This window comes from Trichoplusia ni, chromosome 11 (genome assembly GCF_003590095.1).
Source record: "Trichoplusia ni isolate ovarian cell line Hi5 chromosome 11, tn1, whole genome shotgun sequence".
NCBI lineage: Eukaryota > Metazoa > Arthropoda > Insecta > Lepidoptera > Noctuidae > Trichoplusia > Trichoplusia ni.
In genome coordinates this window covers 12,892,529-12,907,205 of record NC_039488.1, presented here as the reverse complement: position 1 = coordinate 12,907,205, position 14,677 = coordinate 12,892,529, and the positions used below count along the sequence as shown (strand labels likewise).

Below are 14,677 nucleotides of genomic sequence, written 5' to 3'. Positions count from 1 at the left end.
GAGTTAAAACAACAACCTTGATTCATATTTATAATGTACAGCACGGGAAACAGTTCAACAGATGCAAGTATGCCACTGTTGCTTTTATCTAATGACGTATTGTGAAGGAACAATGGTGCCTATTATAAAGCGACACCGTTTGAGTCCTTGTTAAACTTTGTGCTTAGTAGGCGAGGAAATTAGGTAACTACTGTATTTTTCATAGTTTATTTTGCCCTTCAAAAAGTTACAGTACTGTACTATACAGTACACTTTAAAAACACCAAGAGTGAAGATTGATTCAGAAAAACACTGATACTATACTTAGTTCTAAAATGCATGAATACCAAATTGAGAACCACCGCCTTTTTTAAATTGTTAAAAATGTAAATAGGACATGCTGCTCCCAACCACACTAGTCGATAAAAGATTCAAATTACGTCAGACAAGTCTAATTAATCAGAATTCGCTATAAAATTTCAATGTAAAAACGTAAAATGCTATATCCTAAACAAACACTGCATTTTGTAGTAACAAGCATTGTGGATGATCGTCTAAATAATGCGACGACTAGGTAACGCTTAATTAATCGAACTAGTCGTTTTTAATCAAACGGAAATGATAAGTTGTCTACATCGTAATGGGTACATACGATAATACAGTTTTATTTTGTTTGACTTAAAACTTTTAGTTTTAACATACTTAACCCCCGTGGCACAAAGCGAATTACGGACGGGATTCTGTACCGATTTATACAGAACGCACATTTTTGAACTTCATTTAGAAAAACATCTAAATCGGTATCTGGTTATCTCTAATAACCATATGGTTATCTCTAATAACCATTTAGAGAGGGAACGACATTTGAAATTGCAATATTCGGTATCTCTCATCCATGGTCACTTAAGATATTTCCTTTCTTGCTGATTAGTGCGATGTAACCATGGCCTAGCTAGGAAAATCCAAATAAATATTAAAACGGAAATGTCTTATGCCTCCACATCCTAATAGAGAAGCTATACGGAATGCAGTGTATATGTACCCTACTGCGAACACCACTACAACTTTAAAAGGTAGCGGCAGGCCCGTGCGCCAACTGTAAAGCAGTTATACTGGCAAAAGAGGTTGAACATGTGAGTGAGGGTGTCGCTCTGAGCATCTTGAGCCACGTGATGACTCCAGCCACCTTAGGAGCCAACAATGGCTAACACAATGGCTCAACCCAAAGTGGGACGAGTCCTTTGATGATTTCCCATCCGGAAAAATTAAGTCTCTGGGTTTGAATCACGTCATATCCACGACTTCCAACATCGAACTGCTATGCATCTACTGGCTACAGCAAATCTTAGGAATAAAGAAACACTTTCATTTATATTTACATGCCTCTACTTATCAGCGCATATTAACGCTTGTACATTATAACTCCACAATTAAGCTAAGTGTCTTAACCAAGAACTCACAACCAGATCATTATTATGATTAAACACAGCAAAGTAATATCTATATATATTTAAAGCAAGAACGAACGTTTGTTTGTGAAGTACAATTAAGAGTTTCCAGTCTCATGGGCGCGGCGAGTTCGTTCGAGTTTGATATGAATTAATTACAAGGCGCTGCTGTGGCGGTATTTGTTACAACTAGTACCATCCAGGGTATACAACGAACTTTGTTTGCTATTCTTGGTTTCCTTGTAGAACTGGATCAGACTTACACAGCATTATTTAAGATTTTAAGACTAAGGTTTATAGTAAGTTCAATTGGTGATGTGTTTTGATGATTATGAGGCAGTCATAGCCTGACGGTCAGACCGGAGGATCGCCAAAGTCTCGAGGGCGATCCCGTGATGTATGTGTTGTTGCGTTTGTCAACATAAAATGTATTTAATATAAGTGGCTTCGTTTAGTAATATTTTTTATTTGAGGTTGTTATTGTGTATGGGTGTGACTGATACTCTAGTTCTTATTCTTATTTTGTTTAAATATAACAAAACAAAGACAGCCAGAATTGTTAATATATACGATTTCTATAACGATACGTAATTAAACTCGCTTCAAACAAATATCTCGAAAGGAATATCTAATCTTTGAATTCAACTTTTCAAGTAAATATTAATGGTAATCGCGGCCAACATTTGTTAGGCCTCACGAATAAAGTTTTCATAAAAATACCATTCATAAAAGGTTTAATCTTTTACAGAGTAGGCATCGAGTGTTTCATAACTCCATCAAATCAAAAACATCAAAAAGAAAATTCTTTAAACCGTTCAAATATTCCGCTGGCCGTTCCAAATCAAAGTAATGAAGTAGGAAAATGAAAATATAAAATCATTTTCGTTTTTGCAAACAAATCTAGAATCGCTCGCGATGCAAGGGGAAGATGGGAAGATTCAAGACAAAAAAGCCTGCGGAAATCTTAAGATTTGCGACTCCAGTGCCTTGTAAACACGGCGCGGGTTCCCTACATCCCGTATGTAAATCCCGGATAACTTATGGTGAATATTGTTCTATGATTTTGTTTATATTCATCGGGGAGATGAAAACATAGTGGTTCATGTATTTTCTAACATTTTTCGCTTGAAGATTGTTTTCTTTCATTATTTATTTGTTTACCGGTAGGCTGGAAGCTGGATTTTGGTAAGAGGATCTTAAATAAGAAAATAATAGAGAGTAAGTGAAATATAAATGTACACCTGCGAAATCTTCATGTGGTACTTACGTACGATTCGTACGATTTCAGGTGGTACTTACTATAATAAAATTTACCGAAAACTTTGTTATCTATGTGTAATAAAAATAGTACCTACTTGCACAGTTTCAAGTAAGTACCTATAACTTCAATATATTACGAGTGTTTGTTTCATTCTTCAGAGCTTAAGTTGGTCAAACACTTGATTTGTCTGAGAACTAGATTATGACTACTCGTAGAGACTGCACTAACATAGATGCTTCCGAAATGCAGTTAGAAAAATGTTGTTCTACGTAAACTCGTCATAAAACGTACCGAGTTGTCTTCAGAACAGTGCATGTGTTTTACGAAGTAACACTTCAGACTTTAAGGAACGTATTTCCAGACATTCCTCATAAAAAGAGAAAAACGAAAGGTAATACACAGTGTTACGAGCTCTTGAAATAGGACAGTTGCTCTTGTGGAAGAAGGACAGCGCAATATATGACACGTTGTTGTGTCTCGTTTCCACAACAGCAATAGTCTTTTAAGAGATCATAGTTCGGGCAAACAAAACGAAGAAGATCTATCTAGTGTTAAGTCGTAATTTGGATAACTAGATCTTCCTCTCGAACTACGATGATTGGGACATTTTTCTTACTATCAATCGTAGTACTAACATATTATAAAAGTATTAAGTTTTCAGTATTTTTTTCCTTCAATTCATCAGGCATAAATACATTGTTAATCAAGATAAAAAGATCAAGATAAAACTTCAATTAAATCTGCAAATCTGTTTTCTAGAAAATATCTATCAAATTTTATACAGGGATCCCTAAAAATAATATGCAATTCGATGTAGCATGATGTTGCAATCTCCACAATAATAGGATCTGTTTTAATCTTCGGTCGGGTCCATCGACCTGGGGAGGCTGACGCTGGCGTCTTCGCTTCGAGAGCTAGGCACGCTAAACCTTGTATCGATAAGCTATGCCTTTTATACCTACTCTATATTTATACGTAACTAAGTAGGTAGGTATGCGGTTTTTGATAATTTACAATTCATTCTTAAATGATGCAATGGTTTGCTCACGCGTATACACTAGTTTCGGCCCTAACCGGAGTCCTCAACCATGAGTTGACGCGGCGGGGTCAGCTCAAGATGAATGAATGAATCATTCTCACGATACTTACTATAAAGTTTGTAATTCATTTTATTACAACAATTTTAGTCAGGCATTCGGCGTCGAACAATTCAAAACAAAATAAAAGCTTCAGCTGATTATGGATTAAAGACTCCGGTTAGGTTTAAGCTAGTCGTATTATCAAGGTAAATACTAGTAAGCGTTACGCATTATTTATATAAATAGCTGTGAATTCGCCTCATGAAAATTTATTGTAATAAGGATTAATAATTGTTTCAGAAGGATTTTCTAACGGTAATATGTCGTGATAGCCTGATTAACTTAATTTGTAAATTGAATATACTTTTTTCACCTAAATACATAGGTACGCCTATGTATTAGTCATTTTCAGAAATGGACTTATACCAATATTTTCCATGCAAAACGCTTATCCAATATCTTATCAAAAGGTAAGCGGTGCCTGGGTAATATGAAGAAATTTAAATTACCCCATTTAACAATAATAATCGGGGAAAAATAATAATAATTACATAAGATTTGACACCAAAAACCTCAAAAAGTATGATTCCTTATTATCTTCACAGATCGCCAACCTCGCTTAAAAGTAAAATAAGCGTGAAGATGGATTATCTTTTGGGAAAAGTTATTTAAATACTTTTGTAAGAACTTTCTATCGAGGCGAAATGATCTATTAAAATAGAATGGCATTATCTAACACATAAATTTAAGTATGACTAAGTACTGCCAAAAAAAATTGTAATGACGTGTGAGATCCAAATGTAATTGTCACAACAAACTATATTATCGATGAAAGAATCGTTATTCTTTCTAAAAATTAAATAACCCAAAATATCAAAAATTCAAATAAACTTTTTCAAAACATCATATCAAAATTACCCTTTACAAATCTACAATCGGAAAACTATCGATAGCCGTCCATCCCTAGAATCGACTAACCAAACTGAAATCGATGATCGAACACCTGTTAAGAGTCCTCCGCTGCTCTCATTGACTTATTTGCAGTCGAGTGGGCCGCACGTCCGCCGCACTTCCCCACCGCTTCTATTGAAGAATAGGAACTGCTTACCTGGACATCTCTGATTGATGACTCTACTAAATGCACCCAATAATGGATTAATAAAGTTTAACTATCAAATTGATTTTAAATTGACGAGGTATTGAGCTCGTCTCTTAAATATTTATGATTTTCGTAAAGGATTTATTTATAGTAATCTTTCACCTACCAGCCTCAGAGAAGTACGCAATAAACTTAAATGGAATCACACCTTGGCAAAAAAATAAGATTTCCGCAACTTTCTCTACCAGTAAATTATATTTAATATCTAAGGTACCTCTAAGAATATAACATACATATAAGGACAACAAAGCTTTAAATTAAAATTTATTTACTTACTACTTACTTTTTTTCAATTCCAAAAATGCTGTCGACTTCAAATACTTTACTTTGCCTTCATAATTGTCATATTCCACAAATCGAATCAGATTTTCAGTACCAACACTACATCTCCAAAAAATGTCAGATTTCAAGATGGCGGCATACAGGAGCTAGGTAAGTACTAGGATGTGAGGTTGTGCTAGTTTTCCACGATCATTAATCACAGCGGGACAGTTGAAGCCCATCCCCTGTCAGATAAGTAGGCAGCCTAGAGTGTCCAGCTGATTATATTAATTGGTTGCCATCTCTTTGGGTTATTGCTGATTGTACGAACTGTTGCTAAGGCTTGCTTAAGAGACGTTGGTTCCTGTGTATTTTAGCAAGGAAGACAAGAAACTGGTGGAGCGCGAGTCTGACTTGCGACACTGAGAGTTTAATACAAATAGGCTAAAACAAGTATAAAAATACAAATATATTGATTGCCCAACAATTTTATGACCGTAGCTACTATTGATTAGCTTCTATTTTCATTTCGAATAATCCCTATTATAGCGGAAATTTAGATGAAAAATTTCAACAATCTGTATATCACGGTTCATGGGATCCAGCCTGGTGACTGAGAGAGAGACAGCGCGACAGCAATGGTGGAAAATTTTTCATAAATTTAGACAGTAAAATTTTTCAATTCTTTTTCGTGTTTCAGTCAATACACAAAATTACCAATATAGGTTACATACTATGTGATATTATGGTTTAGGTTTTACTAAATCTCAGTTTTACCTTCAATGCAATCTAGACCAGATTCTAAAACCACTTTTACGAATAGTCCTTGTTTTCGTGAGTTAAAAACTTTTACCTTCGCATACAATGTAAAATAAACTTTATAGGAAATAAAACTTCAAGAGAATTCAACGTCAACAGAAACAGAGCGTCATAATGAAAGTTTGTGTTACACGTGTTGGTGCGACAAAGTTCTAAACGTTACGATACCGACGTGACCGCGAACTCTGAACACCGGTCGCCAGTTGCAACTTTGTCTAAATAACTATACATACATTCATAGATTAGCTGGACGGAGCCTGGTGAGAGGCGACTGCTTTTTACTAGATACTACAATATCTTATATTTAAGGAGATATTCCTGTCGAAAATTTAACATAAAACCTACTCCTATTCGTTAAAGTTGCTTGAGTGAACCTGACAATGACACAGCCTATAAAATTTATCCTATAGTACTCTATATAGGCCATTATATGTGTATCAATACACTGCTAGACATAGTCCTCTCCAAAACTGCAATTCTACTTCCGCATCGAGTCTGTTCGATCTGGTCCACGGGTCCTACTAAAGATTTCATCGTAATCCCTATTAATACAGAACCTTCAGTATTGCCTCCCACTCGCACTTGACTGGTTTATCATATTCTATAATTTTTATTTTATATTTCACACAATAGTTAGAAATGTATATCATCAATCGTATCTTTACATAACGTTTAATCGTCTGATGACTTACCCAAACATGATCCTTCGCATCGTATACGGACATCAACAAAAATAAAATATCTATCTACTTACAGAAATATAAGAATAAGAATCACAGTCGAGTGCACTTCCATCTTATGTAAATCCAAGTTGGTATTTCCCTTTTGCCGTTTCAATTCAACAGTTGTAATAAAATAGTTTCTCGTAAGTTCTTTGATGCGTCTCAAAGGACCACAATACTCTTTTGATGTTTCAATGTCAGGAATGCTGGCTTTCCATTATAAATATTATTATTGAAACTGTCGACCCGGTCCTGACGTCAGCTGCGCCTCAGGGTAACAGTTCGACGAGGAATAGACAGCTTTAGGATGTCCCCGTTGGTGTAGTTTTTAAACGGCTCTGACAAGTTGTTTTTGTGGCGGGTCCCTAGGCAAATGAGAAAATTTTTCTTCAGTTTATCATTTTACGAAATTTTCTGAAAGCTCATTTTTTTGTAGATATTGCTTACATTTAGTATTTCTAAAATAAGTTATAACGTCTAGCGTTGTATATGGAGGATGTAAAATCAAGGGTTAGGTACCTATTCACCCACCCCTAAAGCAGAAAACCCGTATCCTGTAGCTCAAGACATTTAGTGAATTCCAATACAGCTGCGGGTGGTAAAGAGGCAAACGCAGGCAATTCAACCTTCGTGGCAATAAAATTTTCTACAAAACGAGTGTGCTACCTTCTTTTATATGTGTTCTCGTAAAAGGGCTGGTGTTCGTTTAAAAAGTAAATTTATTTCCTCCGCCCCTACTTGTTAATCTCGTTAAAGTTGTACCCGATAGTTGAGAGGCGGGCGCTTCGTGTTTCGCTTGCATCTCGGCGGATAGTAATGATTTTGTAATAGAATACTTAAGTACGTGATTAACAAACCAACAGGTGTGAAACACACAACTAATTTTACCGACTGGGCCCGGCGCCTCGCGGTCTCCCCCTCCTAGACAAAGGTTTGTTTTCGAACGCGAGGCAAGACAATGCCGGCCCAGTGACCGAGTGTCGGCGATCGACCGACGCATGCGCGCCGGGCGCGGGCGCGCTCGCCGCGCTCGCCGCGCTCGCTCGCCAGTCAGCTCCCGCGGCGCGCACAGCTCGCGCGTCCCTCCGCCGACGCCCGCGGCTCCCACCGTCACGTCAAACACACAATACACCGCTAATGCGTTCTGTTTACAATATTACATTAACACGTGCCCACGGATTTGATGGCCGACGGTAGGGTCACGTGAAACGCCCCGTACACCACAACAACACCCACCGAGAGGAACCACAGCGTCTCTGGTGCGTATTTTTAACGTTTCTATGTACTTTAGTGGTTTCTTATTTGCGATGAGTAGATAAGGGTATTACAGCCGCTGTCTGTGTGAAAATCGCCTATAATTGAGTAACGCGAGGATATTTAATTGATAAATTGTTCGAATGTCAGTGTCATTCCACGTGTCATGTAAAATAAACGTCAGAAGCAATGGAACCGTGCGATGTGAGCCAAACCTAATATCGTTAACCTGTCGGCACTCGCATTTCATGAAATTCTGAAAGAAATAGTGGAACAGACATTTTCACTCATGGCTTTACGTTTTTCACTAAACATTTGGAGTGTTCCGCCTGAATAACAGGTTACATATGATATTTACTTAGTAAATTGAATTCGAGGACCCCCGTAGAGTTTCATCAATATTTTTGAGTGAGGCCGACAACTCGGAGATCCTGCTGATAATGTTATTACGTTATGCCGTGTAGTGTTCTCAATGATTAGGTTCAATGGTAGAGGAAATCGATAACGTAGCTGAACTTAGTAATTTTTTGTCACGAATGTTCAGTTCAGTTATATTTTGTAGTAAAAATTTCATTCACAGTCATGTTTTAATTTAGAATTTCGAAAATACATTGCAGCGTTTAAAAACTGCAAGAAAAGAAAAATAATTTCAATCTAATAATAATATAAGTCTGTTATCTAATCGATAAATCCATTCAGTTTTCCGATAATACAGTTAAAATGGGTGTTGTTACCTATTCAAAGATAAGAGAATCAAGTTACTTTCATTATAAAACCTTTAATAAAAAATTAAAGAAGTTCTTGAATATTATTTTTAAATATTTAAAAACGGAATCCGAATATGTTTACCGTTGGCCAGGCACAGGCAATAAGGCCACTAATACCCACAAAATCTTTGCCTCTATTTTTTCCTTCTAGAGTCCCGGAATTACTTTCATGGTTATAATATTTAAATCGAGTAACATCGGGTATATTTTGAATATCTTCCCAGGAAAGGGTGCTGGTTTTAGGAAGTTGGGCTTATTTGATTTTCTCGTTAAGTATGATCGAGAATTTTCGCCTTTGAAATCTAATATAGCAGGAAAAGGAAAGAAAAGGTGTTAGTTAACTTACAATATCTTATTTCAAAGGAAAAAAATGTGTATTCAATGTGTTTAGATTAAATAAGACGTGTAGTCCATAGTCAAGAATTTTAAGAAGTAACTGTTATTGGAATGACAATTTTAAGAAATCGGATTAAATAATTATCCGGCTTTTAATTTCTTAACTGATGCATTGAACTCTAAAAGCCAACAGATCGTTTTCTTATAACATATTGCTAGATTATGACGCAAAATTTCTTTCCAGAATTTTGTTAGGTATTACTGAAACAGAAGATCGGAAAATATATTTAAGTTGTAGGTTTGAGCGATCAATATTAAAAGTACGTTTCAAGTTTTCTGTTATCTGTGTAAATATATTTTCATGAGCATATTCTTGTGTTTCGCTAAAGCGAACGTACGAAACGGTTTACTTTAACTTTTTAATCCAAGTCGGTGGCTCTTATTGTAAATTTTCCTCTATGCCTTGACATCGTATTCCTTTTGTTAGCTGAAACTGACTTTTACTCTATTTGGATTTTTTTTTTCAAGATAATACAAAGGTTCCTGAAAAAAGGATACATATGATCAGGACTCAGCGTTTTGGGTATCCAAGATCCATAGAAAATTGTGAAGATCTTGGTAAAAGCAACTTAAAACGCTCCTATTAGGCGCCTAGCAATTTTTTGAGTACTGAAAACTTCGTCGACTCCTTATGACTAACTTTCTACCAACGAAAAAGCACAAGAAACTAGTCTACCAGTCCCGGGCTCAATTTCAAAGAAATTATAACCAGTTTAATCCCTTTTTTAATCCGGGGAAATTAACGCGCTTGACCCGGGATCCGGGAAAGGGTTAAGAGGAAGGCTCGATACGGTTAAAATATTTGTCCCATAATTGTTCCGAGTTTTGGGAAGGGTTCGTTTGTCTCTCATACGTGGTGCGATCACAATGGAAGATCCGGGATGTTTTCGGAAGAATGTTGAGTTTGTGACGTCGTTAGATGAGTTTTTTGTGTTGCTGATGTGTTTTTGATACTGTTAGATCGGATTAAGGGATGTTTAGGTATTTTGGGAAACAATCGTTGCGATCTCTTGGTACGAAATGCTTACAATTAAAAACATTTTGTTTCTACAAGTTATGATTAGTTTTAAGAATTATTATTTTATATCCGTCCAAATATATTTCTTTCGTATTTCCAAACCCCTTTTTTCAATGAACGACAAAGTTAAAGAAGGACATAATACACGTCTGTGTTATTATTTATAATCCCTATAAAACGAATTTCCCTCCACGTAAGCTTCATTCTATTAAGTTTTCTGATGTTAGCCTTCGCAACAAATTGCCGACGCTCCACCCGTAGGTCTTAATCCGGACGGAGGCAGTTGATGGCACACATCCACATATACACTTAGCGAGGGATGCCAACGCCTCTTATTAGATACTTGCTTTTGTATCTAAAATGGAAAGAATTGGTTAATTGTTTAGATAGAAAGAACTTTTTCGGAATTTTCGGTTTAAGACAATTATTTTCTAAAACATTTATATAATTAGATAATTCTGTAAGACACAGTGAAGTGTTCTCGATTGGTGTAGCTTAAAACCTAAGTTTGTACAGAATAAGTCATAGGATGTTAAATGGTTAATAAATTAATCACTTTGTTTAATCATAATGGGCATTCCCTAATTGCTATTACATTCTATCGATCTAATTATCTATTAATTAAACATAATGGATAAAAAATAGCATTGATATATACCGAAGGAAGGAAAAATAGAGATATGCTCAAAAAGAAAAACCGAAATTTTATAAATGTAGAGTTCAGTGATCAGAAATGAACAATATTAATTTCAACATAATTAAAACTCAGATTTTGATAAAAGTATAATTTTAGTTCCAGAAAATACTTACAAAAAAATTAGGAAGAACTTTCATTTAATATCATTCACCATTGTTTGTAATATTGAAGGCACAACGAACAGGGTTAACCAGTAATAAATATTCGTTATATTAACCCATAAGCGTTAACTAATAGGCGGTGTGTGAGCGCGAAATTTAATAAAAACATTAACCTAATTAAAAATTGAACACCATTAAATTAGTTAGTGTCAACCTTTAATTTCTTTGTTTATGAGTTGGTTAAGTTACCCGACACGATATTGAATGTGTTAAAACATTTCATTTTTGAACATGTCATTATATAACGATTGGTAGAGCTAAAAATTTGATGGGTTACAGTTTTTTTGGGTCCTTGATCGGCTTTTTGTCCTGCAGTGTCATCAAAAGCGTAAACATACCTATGTCGAATTGTTTCATAGATATTATTTTCGTGAACCTTACCGCACTCTATCGTACTGACGTTAAACGGAGTTCTTTATCATTATCATAACGTTAATCGCCCTCTTATCTTATTGGTTTGATAACACATACTTGTAAATACAATATACTCGTATACATATACTAGTATGTATAGTACTCCTGAGTATGTGTCAAAAGGTTTTAATGCTGATTGTATTAAGAAGAAAATGTATTCTGAAAAAATTGTTTTCTAGATAATTTGCATTAAACACTTTAAGAAATTATTTTAATAGTAGCTGTTGCCCGCGACTTCGTCCGCGTGGTTAGAAGATATAGGTTATGATTTTAATCTGCCCTGTTTTTTCACATTTTCCATTGTATCTCGCTACATCTCGCTATATATCGCTCTTATTAGTCGCAGCGTGATGGTTTATAGCCTAAAACCTTCCTCGATGAATGCTCTATACAACACAAAAATAATTTATCAATTTTAATCAGTAGTTCCTGAGATTAGCGCGTTCAAACAAACAAACTCTTCAGCTTTATATATTAGTATAGATATAGATTTGTAAAATGTATATTGTATATTCCCAACATAGTTGGGAAAAGGCTAGGCCGATGATGATGATGATATGTAAAATATTGCTTCACAAAATTTTAGCGCATGCTGGGATTTCATAAGAGTATTAAGTTAAAATAAAAAAGCGAATATGCTTATAAAGAAATACGATATTGGTTAAAAAGTAACATCTCAAAACTAATTCAAATCGTACTATAATTGATACCAATATAATTGAAACTGGCAAAACTTATTAATCATTCACTGCGGCCACTAATTTTGTAACAGACCAAAAATGTTTAGTCTGAATTGAAACTATTAATAGCGACTGCCCTTTCCATTAGACACCTACAGATTATAATTATAGGTTTGAAATCTCTTCTACTCATATTTCAGTTACTGAGGGCTTACCCCCATCTCCTAAAATTGGTTAAAGGAGTTATAGAGCGGTGTCTCTACATTTTCAATTTTTTTTTGAGAAATCTAAATGCCGAAAGTATTAGTAGTTAGATCGTTCTCAATTGAGTTACCTGGGGTGGATTTCAAAACCTCTAAACAAGAAAATAACGAGGGTTTCGTATTAATAGGCTATGAAAGAAATCGGTAATGGACAAATTTCATACCGTAACATTATTGACGCGCCAAGAGAAAAATATCTACTGTGAACATTTTAACTATCTAGATATCATGGTCTATGAGAACCACCCTGGTAACGGATGGACGGATAGACAAACGGACAGAGACAGGCGCCTCAGTAATATAGTTCCTTTTTCACTCTTCAAGTACGTTAAAATAAAAAACTATGTTACAAAATATAACCTTTTTCTAACTAGTTCCTTGCCGTACTAATTTAATAATGTATACTTTATTCTAGTTTCGCGACTAGTAAATTTTAATCCGCGGAAGTTATTAAGGTCAACTAAGAGAAATAGCAGTTTTGTGGGCGTAACGATAAGCTAAGTACGACGGCCATGTGACTACATACAAGTATAGCTATACAACGTAATATGTTAAAATGCTTCTACAAAATATTTACGAGTAAATGATGCAATGGTTTATTCACGCGTATTTTCCGGATTTCAAGACTAGTTTGACTCGCGTGATTTAGGACTCAGGTTGGGTCCACAACCAAACGTAAAAATGCAAAGGATTAATTTTCTTATGATTGATTATTATTCTTAGATCAGTCTTTTAATATAGACAAAGTAACCTCACTTAAAACGTATAAAAAAGCATGGGCATTTAGTCTAATCGAGATGATATTTTTTTATAACAGAACCAAAATCCGTATCATAGAACCATCCAATACAATGTATATTTTGTGTGTCTGTCTTTCGATTACGCACTTATGTACAGATCAGTTTGTTTGTTGACAACTGAGTGATAAAATAAATATTATAACAGTATATATCGCGATAAGGCACAATCATAGTGTATTATCACCGCCTTCGTTGATAATCTTGATTCTTTTTAAAATTCTCGTTTTTCCTCCTTCCTACTAAGAATTTTATTGATTACTCTTTTTAGAATGTAAATATTAATATGTTCCGGTGCGGTCAGAAACAATACTCGGTTTAAATAAAAGATTAACAAAACTATACCTAGACTTTGCTTTTGTTTTGTGTTATTTGGTAACAAAATAGGCTTGACCAAGTACAGTACTAATCTATACTAATATATAAAGCTGAAGATTTTGTTTGTTTGTTCGAACGCGCTAATCTCAGGAACTACTGGTTCAAATTGAAAAATTAAAATTAAAATCAATTAATCATTGAGGAAGGTTTTAGGCTATATACCATCAGGCTACGACTAATAGGAGCGAAGATACAATGGAAAATGTGGAAAAAACAGGGAAAATTATTCATCATCGAGGGCTTCCGTTCAAAAATTCCTAACTTATATCTTTTAACCACGCGGACGAAGTCGCGGGCAACAGCTAGTGAATAATAATACTAGTATTTTTAATCTGATTCGGAATGTATGATGATGAATGGATTAATAAAATACTGTTACCGTTATGAAAGTGAGATGGCGCTCTACAAAACACGTAGTGGCATCGCTTGCACGCCCATGCTGCCTGAAGGCACTGGTCATCAATTTCTTGGCTCATAGTCACTGGAAGTCACTTATAATTGGAACATTGATAGAGGATATGGATCTGTAGATTGATTGTTGGTCTAAACGAAACGAATAGAAAAATATTGGTGGGAGAAACTAGGTGCAGAAGTATAAAGGAGTTTGAGGTTAAGTGAAAAATCTGACTAATGACTGTAAACTCTGGCGACTTTAGTTCGTTATTTAAGAATGTCAAGTGATTATCGTACTTAAACCTTGATCTATAAGTAGTTCCGCAGAAAGCGCCCAAACGAAAAAAAAAATCATGTAAAGAAGATGAGTGATTTGCAATACCGCTTTCCCATATTTCCTCACAATCATTTTCTTTAGTCTGGCATTAACCGTCTTGGGTTCAATCAGGAACTGTGTTTATCCAGTTACTATCATTAGTATTGATGAAATCATTGAAATCTTACTAAATAAACTGTCTAATTACTACGCCTATCAACAATTCTGCTTACTTTTTAGCATTCTTTACCCAAAGGGTAAACCGGAACCTTGGAAGGAAGGTTTCGAACTATGATTTCAACTTGCACTCAAACGGCTTTTACGCTCTTATAAATATTCCATAACAGCTGTTTTACCTTGAAACATATGCCTAAAACTGACGCGTGTCAGATAAAGATAGAGTCGTCTATTTGTA

At 35.2% G+C, this 14,677-nt stretch overlaps 1 protein-coding gene across 1 annotated transcript in view; it reads left to right on the top strand.

Moving 5' to 3' along the window:
- The first annotated feature begins 7,782 nt into the window (after positions 1–7,782).
- The window catches only part of LOC113498830 (calmodulin-binding transcription activator 2), a 200,407-nt gene continuing 193,512 nt past the window's right edge, over positions 7,783–14,677 (top strand). Inside the window, exon 1 of the mRNA XM_026878972.1 lies at positions 7,783–7,987. The gene's annotated coding sequence lies outside the window, so the exon portion shown is untranslated. The remainder of the gene's footprint in view (positions 7,988–14,677) is intronic.